At 35.2% G+C, this 17574-nt stretch overlaps 1 pseudogene; it reads right to left on the reverse strand.

Annotated features, from left to right (window-relative positions):
• Window positions 1–323: 323 nt before the first annotated feature.
• Window positions 324–5576, reverse strand: LOC125387583 (small ribosomal subunit protein uS2-like; annotated as a pseudogene).
• Between the last annotated feature and the right edge of the window lie 11998 nt (window positions 5577–17574).

A 17574-nucleotide genomic window follows, 5' to 3' on the forward strand; every position in this document is an offset into this window, starting at 1 on the left:
ACCAATTATGTGACGTGGGTATTAACAGAGCATGATTGTGATGACTCTTCTTCTCTACCTTCCTTCAACAACTTTCTTTCTTTCATTTATCTCTACTTTTCGTCTTCTCCTTTCCCCTTTTATCCCATTCCTTTATCTTGTACTCCATTCCTTCTTCCACTTCAATATTTACAGACTTGCTCTAACATTCTCTGATCATATGTTTTTGCAGAATTAAAAAAAAGTTTTAGTTATCTATAACTGAAAGCATTTTTTTTTCATCTTATAGGAACTTTATTATCCTTCCACCTTTTTTCCCTTTGCTCAGGTGTCTGCAGAGGAGCTCAGGACCACTCAGTGGTGGCTTCAACCCACTCGGTGGCCTGTGATGTGGGAGCTGCTGACCAATCCTCAGTTGCTGGCTCGGCACTCCAGTCTTCAGTAGGGAACTGTTGGATGGGTACCGAGGGCACCTGCACACGTCAGACCAGTCAGCCGCCTCTGGCTAAGCAGCAGTGAACTCAGGAGCTGGTGCAGTCCATTCGCCCTGAAATTCCTTCTTGGTCACAGCTTTCTCAGCAGCAGCCTGTTCTTCCTTCTCAATCTCCTCTGGGTCTCTGTAGAAGTAAAGATCAGGCATAACCTCCCATGGGTGCTTACGGGAGATAGTGCCACGCATGCGGAGTCTTTCTGGGGCCAGCATCCACCACATCAGACCCACTGAGTGAGCTACCTTGTTGTTGCACGGGATGGCGATGTCCACGTAGCGCAGAGGTGAGTCTGTGTTACACAGGGCAATGTTGTGGAGATTCACCTAAGATGCCTCTGTAAGGGGTTGGTGGTCAGCCTTGGGATAGGTCACCACTAGAAGCCGTGACTCCCTGAAGGCTGCCTGGATCTGGTTAGTGAAGGTCCCTGAGGTGAACCGGCCAGCAATCGGAGTGGCTCCAGTGGCAGCAGCAAACTTCATCACGGCTCGCTGCCCAATGTTCCTGGAAGAGATGACATCAGCAGGGTTCTCAATGGCAACAAGAGCCCGAGCTGCAAACAACAGTTTCTCCCAGCAGGTCCTCTTCAGATTGATGATGTCGATGCCATCGCTAATTGAAAGTAGTTTTTAAAAAATATTCAGTATATAAAACTAAGCCTTTCTTTAATGTTCTGTATTAATGATATAGTCAAGGATGTGCATGTGTATTTGTGTGTTTTTTTGTTAATGACGTTAAAAGAAAATAGATATTTTATGCAATATTTTCAGGTTATGGTTTTCCATGAACCAAGTCATCTCCACCCCTCTCCAACTGAACCTACCTCCTTTTCTTTTCCACACATTTTCTGTCTCACACACAGATATCTTTAAAAGACAAAACAAAAACAAAAAAATCAGAATATAACAAAGCAAACTAGCAAGAAAAGAAATGAAAGAAAAAGCAGGAGAACCACAGATAGATACAGAATCACACAGGTTCTCAAACACAGGAATTCTACTAAAACATAAAAATGAGTGTCTATTTGAACTTAAGGATACAGAATAGGAGGAAATTTACACCTGGTGCTATAAACCCAGATGACTACCTATGGTGACAACACAGAACTTTGAAAAGAATATACTATTGCCTCTCTATTAAACAACTGTAATTCCTACCTGCATTTTCAATATTTATTCTTATATTGACAGATAAGTGACTCTCATTTCTCATCAAATGAGCTTTCTTTGACAGAATATGGAGATTATAAAACAAAACTATAAATGGTTAAAATTTAAAGAATAGATTGTGTCGTACCCAATCACTAGCTGTTATATCTGCAACAAATCCTTTAACCTAATACACATGGAACATCATTGAAGATGTGACAGAAAGATTGTAAGAGCCAGAGACTTTTTGATCTTCTAGATATTGCAGGGGTGCTATACCTATGAAATCTCAACAATATCATCATCTAAACAAAACCTGCATCTGACAATATCAATTGATAAACACATGTAGGTATTTTGTATGGTCCCACCCTTAAATAAAGTTTAGTGATAGAATAGCTATCAATGTTGTCTGAGACAAGAAGACTATCCTAACAGCTATGCATTCCAAGTAAGTCGAGGTTAGGAGAAAATGGTGTAAATTGGGTTACACTATATTTTTTTAATGAAACTAAGAGTAATTGGAGATTTGTCTCTCTGTATCTGCAAGACATACTTTGTAGAAACCACAAATATTGTGATACATAGTGGGACTTAGGCTGATACCTAAGCCATTACCTTCATTACCAGCTTCTCAACTAGTGTTAAAAGTATCCCAGTTGAATGTTCTTAGTGTCCACATACACACATATATGCACATGCAGGCAAACTATACTAGGCTTTGAATAGACTAACTCAGGTAACTAGAGACAATATGTAAAATTGTAATACTCCTTTAAGCTAACTATTGACAATACATTTTCTGCTTAGATTCAATAATTCATGATGTACAAGTCAGGCATTTCTAATGCATTATTTTAATCTGTTCCCAGATTTAAATTTTGATAAAATGAGCTTACAGGATTGCTAACATATATCCCTTCCAAGTTCATGAAAGTATGCATAAATGAGTAATAGTATTTCCTTATAATTTTTATGTCTATGTATTATATATATATACATCCTTATATGTATATATGCTAACCATCTATATACTTATATATTTACATATATTGAACATGAAATGTTTTGCTTCACAATATAAATAAAATTTTCATGCTTTAAAACTTGTTTAAAAGTTGGCATTATTATTACTAGTAACGTTATGGACAGTTCACCTCACAATTAGAAATCGTATATGAGTGTGTCTGCTGTCATCCATATGATGGGCAGACACACTCTGTTCTCTTTTTGAGAAGCTGAATGCAATGAACTGAAAATCATTTTGTTAAGTTCACAGTACTATAAAATAAAAATTCATTTCATCATTAATTATAGCATAGTCACCTTACAACCTTAAATTGCAAAGAAATAAAATCTTTTATATGACTATCCAGGATATGATCACTATGATGTGGACATTCTTAGAATATATTAATTTTTCTATACTGGTGAGTTTCAAGTCACGTTTCTTGACCTGTTAATATTTAAGTTTGGTAATTCATCATGAAGAGATAATACAAAAGATGCAGTATTTTAAATTACCATTTTAAACGAAACTATTTTTTGTGTATTCAGAACATAAATTTGTTATTTCACTAGTTTGGACAGTTTCTCCATGATAATGACCAGAAAGGATGATATTCCTTGATTCCAAATAATAAATTCCCTGTAGGGAACCTACACAGTTTGTCCAGTGCCAACAGATTCTTGGCAGTTAGAGGTATTGCATGATAAATGTTGCAAATAAAATTATTGAGATGTGCATAAAATAACTTTCCTCAAATATTGCTTCAAATGTATTAGAATGTGGTAAAATAATAGAAAACCTATAAGAAGGTACCACCTAAAATACAAATTATTCAATATAGTTAAAAATATTGTTATATTTGTATATTTGTCTCATGCTAAATTCAATGAAATATACAAAAATTAATTTCACTTGATTATTATGTTTACAAAGGTTATTTATATTTTAGAATGACACACAACACAGTGTCTCAAAGTTTCAGTATAGATTTCATGAGACTTTTTCTGTTTATAGTCTACAGGATAAATTGTATAGACAGACCATAGTACATAGAGTTGAAGTGCTTACCTCGGAGATGGTTTATTTAAATTTATGATTGTTGACTTTAAAAAAATCTCCCATTTGATCTTTATAATCACTTTTCTCAATATCAGTCAGCTAAAATTAGTTTTAATTTACTATTAACAAATGTAAACACTTTGTATGAGTATTTCCTAAGCTTATCAAACATATTTATTATTTATACTAATTAAATACAGTTTATCAACTTGTAAATAGTCAATAATTAATTCATAATTAACAATTATTACAAGTATAATTTTATATGCATTTGACACAACAAGAATATAAATTATCCTATTACTATGTGAACTTGAGGCACATGGGATTTAAGACTTAAAAAAGTCAATAATATTTTTCAGACCACATAGTCAATGGCACAATCAGATTAGAATTTAGATCTTAAATGGAATTGCCAAATAGTTCCTTTGGGGGAAACAAAGCCCCAGCTGGACATCTTTTGTCACCAAATGAAATTCCCAGCACCAGGATTTGGTTTGTATAAAGCTGTTTGTCAAAGGATTCCAATGGGAAGTTCCAAACAAGCCATGCCATTGTCAAGATTATAGGTTATTCTCTACAAGCTGGTGATAAGTCCCCATTACTAAAGACAACACTTTCCTCTCGAGGTTTATTAGATGAAGAAGTGCTGCATTTGTTTAAGCGGTAGAATATTTGTTCAATGATGCTAAGATGTGTTGCAATTTTTTATGCTGTGTTTGTTAAACTCTATGAAGCTGTGTTACATCACCTGTCTAACAAACCTAATTAATTGGTCTAAAAAAGAGCTGAATAGCAAATAGCTAGGGAGGAGAAAGGATAGATGAGGATGGTGGTCAAGGAGAATGAATAGGAGGATAAATCTGGGAAGAGAAGATCGAGAAGTAGAAGAAGGAAGAAATCAGGAGCCAGTCACCCTGCTATACAGTAACCCACATGGTATAAAGTGAAGAAAGGTATATAGAATGGAGAAAGATCAAAGCCCAGAATCAAAAGATATATGGGTTAATTTAAGGTAACAAAATCTGGCTAGAAATAAGCAAGGTAAAACCAGGCATTCATAAGAAAGAATAAGTCTTGTGTCTTTTGGGGGAGTTGAGTAGTAGGCCCCTTAAAGATCAAAAGAAAAAAAACTAACAACAATAACAAAATACCCCTACACTTATTCAACTCATTGAATATGGAGTTGTTAACCTGCTGCCTACATTGAGCCCTTACCCAGGAATGCCAGCACGACAGAATCTTTGGCACTTTTTTACTGGGTATAAGGACAAATGCTAAAATATTGTAAGGGATTTTGGTGGTTTAGGAAATTTTAGGTTGTAGATTCTTCTCCAATAATGAGCTACTTAACTGTTTCTCAGAAGTTAGTTAGGTGTTTGGCAGATAGACAGTTTGGTTCGCAGCTTTACTCCATCTCCTGATATCCATTTTAAAATGTTTGGTAGAAAGTTCCATTTCAAGTCCCTTCTCTTGGGAGTTGTCTCAGTACAAACTCCACTTCTGAGAAAGCCCACCAAACGGTGACCCCCCCTCCACAGGGAGTAAACTGCCCTCCCCCAGAGAATGAGCACGTGATCTTTCCAGTTCTCCTTTTCATTCTTCATGGTTTCCCGGTCTTCCTCCAGTGGAGGGGGTGGGTGCTAAAGGGCCACCCAGGAGCTTTGGTATCCATTAAACCTGACCTTTTCCTAACTTGGTTTGATTTGGTCTGATCTGAATCTCAGTGAAGAGGTTTGTTTGATTGAAAAAACTTTACAGACACACCTACAGAAAACAAAACCAATCCAAAGATCCTTGTACCTCATATTTGCGCCTTCCCGAATGGCGCGATCCAGCCACCAATCGTGAGCTGACTCGTAAGATCAGGAGCGGCCAGAGCCATTCAGACATGGACACATCTCAGGCTTTGTTCTGCACGGCTTATAAGCCATACGCGCCAGGGTCGGGCTCCTTCGCCATCATCCTCAAGTTGTACGCTCCCAATAAAAAATGTTCTAAGAAGAATCCTGTTATGGTCGTCTCTTCTGCTGGCGGATGCGGCGTGCCACGTATAAATACACACATATATGAGTTTAATTTTAATATTCTAGTTTTTTTTTTTACCTAACAAGACTATTTTTCTATTATTTTACATTTATAAGCACCAATCCAGCTATAAATTCTCATATGTACAGTGGTGACATGAATACAAGATACACTTTTCAAATCGTGGCACAAAGCTTGTGTGAGCAACCAATGAAGACCTGATATAATTTAAGGTTCACTCCATGATATTGAAACCAATATCACCAATACTGTTAGCATGACTGAGAACCTGGGACTACATAAACTAGGGATCGAAGGGAAATTCAAATACTGCTGAAGACATAAAGCAATAAATTGACTCCTAATTACATATTGCATCAGTTCAATTTCATTCCCTTCATCCCTTTTCTCCCTTCTAAACCTTCTATATCCACTTCCTTCTATATCCTTTCTCCTAATTTTTAACTAATTTGATTTTTTTAAAAATAATCTATCTTTTCTCATTTTACAGACCAATCCCAGTTCCCACTCCTACCCCCGCTCAAGCTCTCTCCACCTACCTCCACCTCCCACCACAAGCCCGCCCCTATCCACACCACAGAGAAGTAAAGGTTTCCTATGGGAAATCAACAAAGTCTAGCACTTTGCTTTGATACAGGAGCAAGGCCAGCCCCATTATAACTGAGCAATGCATCACTTCAAAGAGAATGGGTTCCAAAAAGCCAGTACTAGCAGCAGGGATAATTCTGGCCTCACTGCCAGTGTCCCTACAGTCTGCCCCAGCCATATAACTGTCACCCAATCTCAGAAGGGCTAGTTTGGTCCTATGCTGGTCTTCCCCACTGTTAGTCTAAGATGGTGAATTTCCATCAGCTCAAGTAAGCTGTATCAGTGGGAATCCCACTGAAGTCTTGATCCCTTTGCTCATATTATCATTTCTCCCTCTCCAACTGGATTTCCGGAGCTCAGCACAGTGTTCCACAGTAGATCTCTGCATCTGCTTCCGTCAGTTTCTGGGTGAAGGTTCTCTGATGACATTTATGATGGTCATCAGTCTGACTATAGGACAAGGCCAGTTCAGGCACCCTCTCCACATTTGCTTGGATCTTAGCTGGAGTTATCCTGTGTATTACTGGAAATTTCTCTAGTGCCAGGTTTCTTGCTAGTACCATAATGGCTCCCTCAATTAAGATATCTCTTTCATTCTCTCCCTCTGTGTAGTATCCCCATCTCTAGCATCCATTCATGTTCACCTTCCCAATCCCTTTCTCCCCTCCTTCTCCCTGTATGCCCTTACTTCTCCTTCCATGTACTCAATTTTCTCAGGAGATCTTGTATAACCCCCCCCATCCCCAGGGGAATCCTTGTATGTTTCTCTTAGGGTTCTCCTTGTTACTTAGCTTCTCTGGGGTCATGGACTATAGGCTGATTATCTTTGCTTTGCAACTAATATTGACTTATTAGTGAGTACATACCATGTTTGTCTTTCTCGGTCTTAGTTACTTCACTCTTGTTGTTTTTTTTTTTTTCTAGTTCCACTCATTAGAATGCAAATTTCAAGATGTCCTTGCTTTTTACTACTGAATCCATTGAGTAAGTGTATTACATTTTCTTTATCTATTCTTTGGTCGAGGGGCATTTAGGTGTTTCCAGGTTCTGGCTATTATTAATAATGCTGCTATGAACATAGTTGAGCAAATGTCCTTATAGTATGATATAGCAACATTTGGGTATATATGCTTAAGAGTGTTATTTCTGGGTCTTGAGCCAGGTTGATTTCTGAATTTTTGAGAAACTTTCATATTGATTTCCAAAGTAGCTGTATAGTTTGCATTCTTACTAACAACTAGAAGTGTTTCCCTTACACTGCACCCTCTCCAACACAAAGCTATCATTTGTGTTTTTGATGTTAGTCTTTCTGACTGGTGTAAGATGGTATCTCAGAATCATTTTTTAAATTGTTTTTATTGAGCTTTTTCTTTTTCTCTGCTCCCTCTCCTTCCTCTCCCTTCCCTTTCTACTCTCTCTCACAATTCCCATGCTTCCAATTTACTAGGAGATCCTGTGTTTTTTTATTTCACATGTATATTAGATCTTTGTATGTCTCTCTTAGCATCCTCTTTGTTGTTTAGGTTCTCTGAGTGTGTGAATTGTAAGCTGGTTTTTCTTTGCTTTGTGTCTAAAAGCCGCTTATGAGCAAGTACATATATTTGTCTTCCTGGGTCCAGGTTACTTTAATTAATATGATATTTTCTAGATCCATCTATTTTCCCACAAATTTCAAGTTATCATTATTTTTTCACTGTTTAGTACTCCATTGTGTAAGTGTATATTTTTCTTATCAGTCGAGGGACATATAGGTTGTTTCCAGGTTCTGGCTATGACAGATAATTCTGTTATGAACATAGTTGAGTACCTGTCCTTGTAGTATGATTGAGCATCCTTTGGTATTGCTGTGTCTTGAGGTAAGTTGTCTCCTAATTTTCTGAGAAATATCCATACTGATATCCAAACCAGCTACACCAGTTTGTACTCCTACCAGCAGTTGAGAAGCATTCCCTATACCCCACAACCTCTCCAGCATAAGTTGTCATCAGTGTCTTTGATCTTGGCCATTATTACAGGTATAAGATAGAATCTCAGAGTGTTTTGGCTTGCATTTCTCTGATGGCTAAGGACATTGAGCACTTCCTTAAATGTCTTTCAGCCATTTTAGATTCATCTAAGGGGAGTTCTCTGTTTAACCCCATTTTTTAAACTGGATTATTTGTTCTTTTGATGGCCAGTTTCTTGAATTATTTGCTTATTTTGGAGATCAACCCTCTGTCCAATGTGGGGTTGGTAAAGATGTTTTCCCATTCTGTAGGCTGCCATTTTGTTTTATTGACCATGTCATTTGCTTTATAGAAGCTTCTCAGTTTCAGGAGGTTCCATTTACTATTGTTATTTCAGTGTCCGTGCTAATGGGGTTATATTTAGGAAGTGATCTCCTGTACCAATGTGTTCAAGTGTACTTCCCACTTTCTCTTCTATGAGGTTCAATGTGGTTTGTTTATGTTGAGGTCTTTGATCCATTCCTATGATCTGGGGTAGGTAGAATTAGCATAGTAAAAATGGCAATCTTACCAAAAGCAATCTACAAACTCCATGCAATGCCAACAAAATACCAGTAAAATTTTTCAAGACCGTGAAGGAACAATACTCAACTTTATATGGAAAACCAAAAAACCCATGATAGTTAAAACAATCTTGTACAATAAAGGAACTTCTGGAGGCATCACAATCCCTGACTTCAAACTCTACTGTGGACATACAGTACTGAAAATAGTCTGGTATTGGCATAAAAACAAACAGGAGGTGTTGTGTGAACTTCTTCAGCCAGTAGCCTTTATGATACCAGCCCACTTGGGTGTGGCCTCTCATACTATTAATGCTCTCTCTCCTGGCTTCTAGATATGGTTCCTGTTTCTTGTTCATGCGGTAGACTGTGGTCTGTGAGTCTACTCCCAAATAAATAACCCTTTATTATATTAAATTCTGAGCTAGTATGGAATTATTTTAGAGTGTGAGAACCAATGGAACCAAATCGAAGACCTGGATATTAATGCACACATGTACAAGACCTGAATTTTGACAAAGCAGCAAAAAATATAAAATGGAAGAAAGAAAGAAAAAAGAAAGCATATTCAACAAATGATGCTGGTATAACTGGATGGCAACAGGTAGAAGAATGAAAATAGATCCATATCTATTGCCATGCACAAAACTCAGAATCATTTTTATTTGCATTTCCCTGATCGCAAAGGATGTTGAACATTTCTTTAAGTGTCTTCTGTCCATTTGAGATTCTTCTGTTGAGAATTCTTCTTTTTTTTTTTGATCTGTATGAAATTTTTTAATTGGATTATTTGGTATTTTGATGTCTTGAATTCTTTATATATTTATATATTTCGGAGTTCAGTCTTTTCTTTGATGTGTGGTTGGTGAATGTCTTTTCCCATTAAGTAGGCTACATTTTTGACTTATTGACTGTGTCCTTTGCTTTACAGAAGCTCCTGAGTTTCAAAAGTTCGCATCTACTTATTGTTTCTTTTAGTGTCTGTGCTACTGGTGTTGTATTAGGAAGCAGTCTCCTGTGCCCATGCATTCAACGCTACTTCCCACTTTCTCTTCAGTATGGCTGGATTTATATTAAAGTTTTTGATGCATTTGATGCATTGGGTTTTCTACATGAGGACAGATATGAACCTATTTGCATTCTTCTACATGCTGACATCCAGTGGTGCCAGCACCATTTGTTGAAGATACTTTCTTTTTTCCGTTGTATGATTTTAGCTTCTTTGTCAAAAATCAGGTGTTCATAGACTTGTGGATTAATATCTGTGCCTTCAACTCAATTCCCCTTGTCCACCTTTCAGTTTTTATGCCAATACAAAGGTGTTTTCATTACTGTATCTCTATAGTAGAGCTTGATGTCAGGGATTGTGATGCCTTCAAAATCTCCTTTATCATAAAGGATTGTTTTGGCTATCCTGGATTTTTTTCCCATAAGAAGTCTCATATTGTTCTTTTATGATCTGTAAAGAATTGTGTTGGGCTTTTGATGTAGCTTGCATTGAATCTATAGATTGCTTTTGGCAAGATTACCATTTTTAGTGTGTTGAGTCAACCTACTTAAGAACATGGGAGATCTTTTCCTTTTGTGATATCTTCTTCAATTTCCATCTTCAGAGAAAGTTTTGTTAAATAAAGAAAGTACAAAGTTAAATTTAAATACATAGATCTATATGTATTTATAATTTACTTTGTGAATTTAAGTAAATTTCTTCCTTTTCTCTCTTCTTTTCTTTTAATTAACTAATTTATTAATGTATTTTGAAAAGAAAACAATCTTTTTTTTTAATTTTACATGCCAATCCCAGTTCTCCTTCCCTTCCTTTCTCCCCTTCCCTTCACCTAAACCCCCACCCCACTTCCCATTCACTCCTCAGAAAGGCATTGATTTATGGAAGTTCTAAGGATCACCCTAATATATCTAGACCAAGCAACATATCCATCCAAAGAGAATAGGTTGCAAAAAAGTCAGTACAAGGGTTAGGAATAAATCCTGGTGCCACTACCAGTGGCCCTGCAGTCTGCTCTCAGTGGAACTCTGAAACACAGCCTGCTACTACATAGAGAGGCACTTTCCTTCCTTCTGTAAACTTTTTATACCCACTCCCTTGTTCTTGTAATTTTTTTTACAAATGTTTTTGTGAGATGTAGATGAAATGAAATGTGTTAGTAAAAGAAATTTCTATAAACATATAAATATGCAACAAATTTAAGTCATTTTAGTGTTTTTCCATATGTTTGCTTATAGGCTAAAGGAAATATATTTTTAAATGGGCAACTTCAAATGTAGATTATACTGAAATATAACTTGTGGAAATAAAATATAATATTTGTAAGATTTTAACACGTGATTTAAAGTACAATAAACAAATATCAGAATTTTAAGCTGAAACAAGTAAACCTACTTAAAATAGTCTCATTCTCCCACATAGAACTTATTTTTGTTAATTTAGTTGTATAGCTTTACATATTGAAATTGAATTTTCCAAATTTCTGCTTAATATAACCAGATACATAATTGATGATGTTGAAATTTTATCTTCCTAAGAATATAGAATTAATATTTATTGAAATAAAATAATTTACAAAATGATATTCTACTAAATTATTCATATATATTCGTATATTCATATATATTCAATATAATATTTCATTTTACGTACAACTAGGAAACTATGGAATTTTGTATTTCCTTTTGACAAGAGATTCATGATATTTTAGAGATCACTGTCAATAGTAAAAAAAATCACCAGAACTTTATATGTAGATCTCTTGTAAATCCTATCATTGATTTATTAGTTTCATCTCAATTAAAAAATATAAATTGTTAAGGCATTCCATGATACAAACTCCACATCTCCTGTAGACTTGTATTAATATGTTAGGTAGTTAGACCATGTCTTAGAAAACATGGTTATTTCCTCTGATTAAAATCTAAGTATACTAGAAATTATCTATGGATATTATATACCACAAACTGAGGTACTTATTTTTATATATTTTAAACTGCAACTATTATAACAATTATAACAAATGTCACAATTACCTCAATTCAAAGGTTTTGGTACTAATACATAGAAACAGACAATATACTACTACTTCCAGTACTACTCTTGGTGGAATGTGAACATGAGAAATTATTTCTTTGCATCCTTCATTTCTTAGTAAAGCCTTGATTGACATAAGAGGCACTACCACATAGAAGCTAGTGGGATATAAATCACCTCTTCTCTTTATGGTATGTAGCAAACATCAGGACAGTCATTAAGATGATTTTCTTCCCTTCTCAACTGCTTCAAAATATATTGCCAGATGATTGACAGACAGATCATAACACCACTTTGTTTACTCAATAATATTCTACTAAATATTGAGTCCTAATTAACACACTGAGCTTTCTGGGAAAATTGCTCAGTGGAAGAACCTGCTACATACATAAATGAGGTATGTGGATAAAAGGTTTCCTCAGAAATAAAAACAAAATTGAAGGAAGCAAGGAAGTCTTGAAGAAAAGATAGAATCAAATGAAAGATAAAGGGTGCAGAGGGTTTCATAAAGATGCTGAAATTCTTTTCTTTATACCTTTGTTACTGTGTCTGCAATTATTCCCCTGTCCTTTATTTTGTGGTTCTGTTTTTCTGTGCTACTCAGGTGATCAACACATGCAAAATCTATTACAAAATATAGACAGACGTCTGAGTCAGCTTGCCTGTGCACCCGCATATATATTATTGTACACAGTCTACTTTTCCTATGTTTCTCTCTACTAAACAAGAATACACAGCATGTATATATTAATTGCCTCCTTGATAGTGTACATAGGTGCTGGGGTATGCATATCAGTATCCATGTTATAGTGTGTTTATTTGCATTTTGCAAGTTTTAAGTGAAAAAAAACATTCCATCAGAGATAATATTGAAATTCACTCTTTATTGATAGGTCTGTTTGATGAACATTGACTGAAAACTTAGAGATAAAAAGGCAAAGTTCATCTCTTTTATTTTCTCTGCATAATGTGGTTTCTCTTTGTGTCTAGTAAGCTGCAAAGGTGAATATGCCAGAAAAATCTAATCCTGAAATGCTTAGCTCTCCATATGGTAAAGCCAAGTGTAACTGATTTTCTCCATTTGTAATTCCCTATCCACTATTTTTACATAAGAAATTGAAAATGTCCTTCTCACTGCAACAATAACAAGAACATTTTAATTAAAAATTTAAAAACCCTGGCAACTTCAATATATTCTTTGTCTGCATTTTTGCTCTTTAATGGGACTTTCTCATTTCATGCATAATTACAAAGGAATGAGTGTTCCCAAGGAGCAGTAAGTTCCTCTCCATGATATTTTTCTTTAAAATTTTTGCCTCCGTGAACTTGAATTCTCTGCTGTTCCATTCTAAACTCAGTATTTCTTTCTAAATTATTAGCTTCTTGAAAAGTTTAATAATAGTATTTCTTACTTCTATGCAGATGTAATTAATGGAGTTAAGGCATCAATCCAATACCAAGTGTATTTACTAAAATATATAGATTAATAAAGGCAAACCCTATGTTTTACATTCTTACATGCAAACTCAGGAATCTCTCCACTGTATTTGGCATTAACCACTTTCAGTTAGACGTTTATCTAAACAATAATTTCTGGGATTCATAGTCAGAAAAATTAAGAGATCACTTTAGTTATTCTCAAAACAACTGATGTGGTATTTCCCTCAGTATGCTATAAATATCGTTGGTTAATAAAGGAACTGCTTTGGGCCTAAAGCATACCTACAGGGGAACAAAGCTAGGCAAAGAAAACTAAACTGAAGGTTGGGAGGAAGAAGGCTGAGACAAAGAGAAGCCACGTAGCCTGATGGAGACAGACACTGTAACTTTACTCAGTAAGCCTCAGCCATGTGGTGATACACAAATTAATAGAAATGCGCTAAATTAATATGAAAGATCTATCCAATAAGAAGCTAGAGCTAATAGGGCAAACAGTAATTTAATTAATATAGTTTCTGTGTGATAATTTTGGGGTTGAGTGGTGGACCAATCAAGCAGCCTCCTCCAACAAATTGGTTCCCATGTGGTAAACTAACATCCACTTAAAACCTGAGAGAGCTTAAAAAAGGAATTCTAGACACAAAAAAAATACAGCTTCTTGGGATTTGCTGGTGGCGTGCCACAGCTCCTTAAAGAGAGATTTTCCTGATTCAGAAGTAGCATATAAAAAGCCATGCCATTTTGAAATGCTGGCTTTCTAGGCCGTGCTGCCACAGCGACCTCTGGCTCTTTCAGGATACTGAACATTTAAATGCGGTTTTGTGAACAGAGTACTACAAACTGATTAATGGTTTGACATAGAGTCGTTGCATACTTGCAACTGGGGCAATGTGCATGGCTTGCAGAGGCAGTGAATAGACTTCCACCATGTTGGACTAGACTGTGCTGAGCAAACAGACAGTACCATAAATACCCTAGTAATGCCACAGGATAAGTTTTAAAGAAGCACTTAGCATTTTTAGAAGCCATCCTGGTCAGTAAATAATTACAGATAAGCAATAAAGACAAATTCAAATGGAGAAGAACTCTAACTGGGTCAAAGTGTTAGATAATTGTACATAGGCTTAGGACAGAGAAAACAAAGAGCACAGAGAGTTATAAAACGTAAATGGTTTAAAAAAAAACCCAAAAACTGTAAAGAGACAGAATATAGACATCCATAGATTAAAAGGAGAAAAAAATAAGCCATGTAAAGATGGAATATGCACAGAGTCTGGATTATGTATACTATTGTGTTTTCCTTGAATTTTTTTGACTGCAGAGAGATATTTGAATCTGGGTACTGCTAAACTAAGCCAACATATACTTTATTTTTAATTAATTTATTTATTTATTAAAAATTTCCACCTCTTCCCAGCCTTCCTGTTCCCTCCCCCTCCCTACTTTATAATGGAAGAAATGAAGGGAGGGAGGGATAAAGGAAGTAAGGGAGGGAGGGAGTAAGGGAGAGAGGGAGGGAAGGAGGGAAGAAGAAAGAAAAAAGGAAAGAAAGACAGAAAAAAAGAATGCAAATCCTATAAAGCAAGCAGTGTTTTAAGAAGTAAATTTATACCTAAATTCCAATTTTTTAAAAGATACACAAAGTATGGAAGTAATAATCCACAGAGGAAATGTAGAATTTTTAAAGGATTCTATTCAATATGTAAAGACGTATCTGGTAAAGTGCTATACTGAAAGTTCTTTGAATATAGTCTAGCTTTCCAGCCTGATAAAAGTCACTGAATTGGTACATCATGTGATTTGACATGATAAAGTGACAAAATAATTAAATATGGTCCAGGATAACAAAAATATTTAGTAATAGTATTAATCTGTATTTCAGAATATTTCAATGTTTTCAGATTTTTCACATCTACTTTTACTTAATGTACTCTCTTGGAATGTTCCATTCTTTTAGAGACAGCATTTAACTGTATTTCGTTGATGCTTTATGCATATATAGTCTAATCACATGTCAGAATTTTCATCCACTGATGATTGATAGTAACCCTTCACTGAAGTCAGGTGAGACTTTTCCACATGTGGAAACTTTACTTTGACTCTTGTAAAGATTGAGATTTTGGAGTATTTCTAATTTTAAATTTTAAGTTTAGTTATAATAAAAACACGCATCATATTTTGAAAAGTAATCATGAAGAACACAAACACAGGCACATATACACATATGTGCACACCCACACACACACACACACACACACACACATGCACAAGAGTGCCATAACTGAACATTTGTCTCTCATACAGAATATCATTCCATAGTCTATAGTATACACATCCCTCTTTAGGTGGATCAAGGCCTCTGAGGAATGACCCTCACCTATATCTGAGACCTCAAATTGAGGACCTAGAGTCCAACTGCATCTGGAAGAGAATTGCATTTTCTTCCCACTGGCCAGGGTACCTGGGCAGTTATTGGGGCTAAATCCTATGATATTCTCTCTCTCTCTCTCTATGAATAAATGCTGTGCCACTGGAGCATGCTTGCAACCATATAACCTATTTTCAATGGCTTGAAGTTTTATGCACTGGACTTTTGATTGATATTACTATTGTGACATTTAAGCTTATTCTCGTAAAGTGACCACTTACTGAATGTGAAAGAATACATATTGATTAACTTTAAATAGCTTATGGCATATTGAACCTGACAGTAGCAACACAGTTCTTGGCAGAGGTTCCAATGTATAGTAAAAGTTGAAAAAAGTACTAAACATTTCTATATAAAGGCAGCAAAAAATTCTAAGCAGATTATGAAAACATTTAGAAAATAAATGTTTTATATTGGCATGTTGGAAAGGCATTTTGAGATGTGACTAAATTGAAATTCCACCTACAGTAACAGCAAATATGCAATCCTTACAAAATGTTTTATTCTCAGTTCCTCTATGTTTAAAAGGGGGTTTTAATTGCAATTTACCTCAACATTTTATTATAAGAATAAAAAATGGAGAAATATTTTGATTTTGACATTATTTAAACTAAACACATTTTATGTATTTTCTGTCCTCAGTTCTAATTACTTGAGGCTTTGTATTCCCCTTGTGTTTTCATATATATAAATTTGGTCTACTAAGAACTACTCTGTGTCTTATGGAATGCAAGAGCCACTGAGCTATTCTTAAAATTTTGAAAAGAGGATTCATAACCAATTTATTGTTAGAACACTGAGGTAGCATATAAATATTCCTTTTGGTAAGTGAAGCAAGCATACATAAAAATAAAGTGTATTTGGATGATAGTAAAATCTTAAATAATACAATATTGTAATGGTATATTAGAATTTGAAAGCACAGTTTCAGGATCATTTGAAAGAATAGTGACAGCTTTAAAATGTGAAGATAAAACTTTGGGCCAAACTGTATGAGAAAAAAATGAAGCAGGAATGAGAGGGAAAAAGTACAATCATTATGAAAACCTGAAAGTTTTTGACTTGGCTTGACAAACGACTTTTCAAAGCTTAATAATGGTTTATGTAAGTTTAACAATAGAAGTGAAGTTGCATGTACAGATGCGATGTATATAAATTTTATGTTAAGAACATTAAATGTCAATGTGCAGAAATAATGATTGTTATAACCATTAAATACAACACTTTATATAAGACTTTATTTTACATGTACAAATAAAATAACATTTCCAAGCACTTGATATAATTTATCTGCCTGGCTAAGGCTAATCACGCAGAGACAGCCATATAAAAGGATGACAGACTCATTCTGCTTTTCTTCCCATTGTAGTAATGAGTTCATAATAACTAATTTAATTTAGTTTTTATCACAGCTAAAGTTAATCTTTAGATGTTAATTGGAGGTGAATTTCACCGACTTTCAGTATCTTGCAATCATGCCTCCATACACAACTTCTCTTTCTTTTCCCTGAAGTCATCTTTGCTGTAAGATCAAATTGTGCAATTTTAGCTCATTTTGGCCTTTTGTACTGAATCCATATTCTAACTCTTTAATCAATTTTGTTTCTTTCAGCTTTATATTCTAAAATATAGTTACAGTAAAAATCAATTAGCATTTGTTAGGAAATCCTTTCTAATTTTGACAACTAATTAATGATCAAACAGACAGAAGAAGACATGTCTCACATCAAATTATATGAAAGTGTGTCATACAAACATTGAAACCTGGCACAATTAGGCTCCTTTCTCATTAGTTTTTTACTGGATAGAGAGAACCTGCTATATATGTTCTTAT

This window comes from Myodes glareolus, chromosome 8 (assembly GCF_982192425.1).
Source record: "Myodes glareolus chromosome 8, mMyoGla1.1, whole genome shotgun sequence".
NCBI lineage: Eukaryota > Metazoa > Chordata > Mammalia > Rodentia > Cricetidae > Myodes > Myodes glareolus.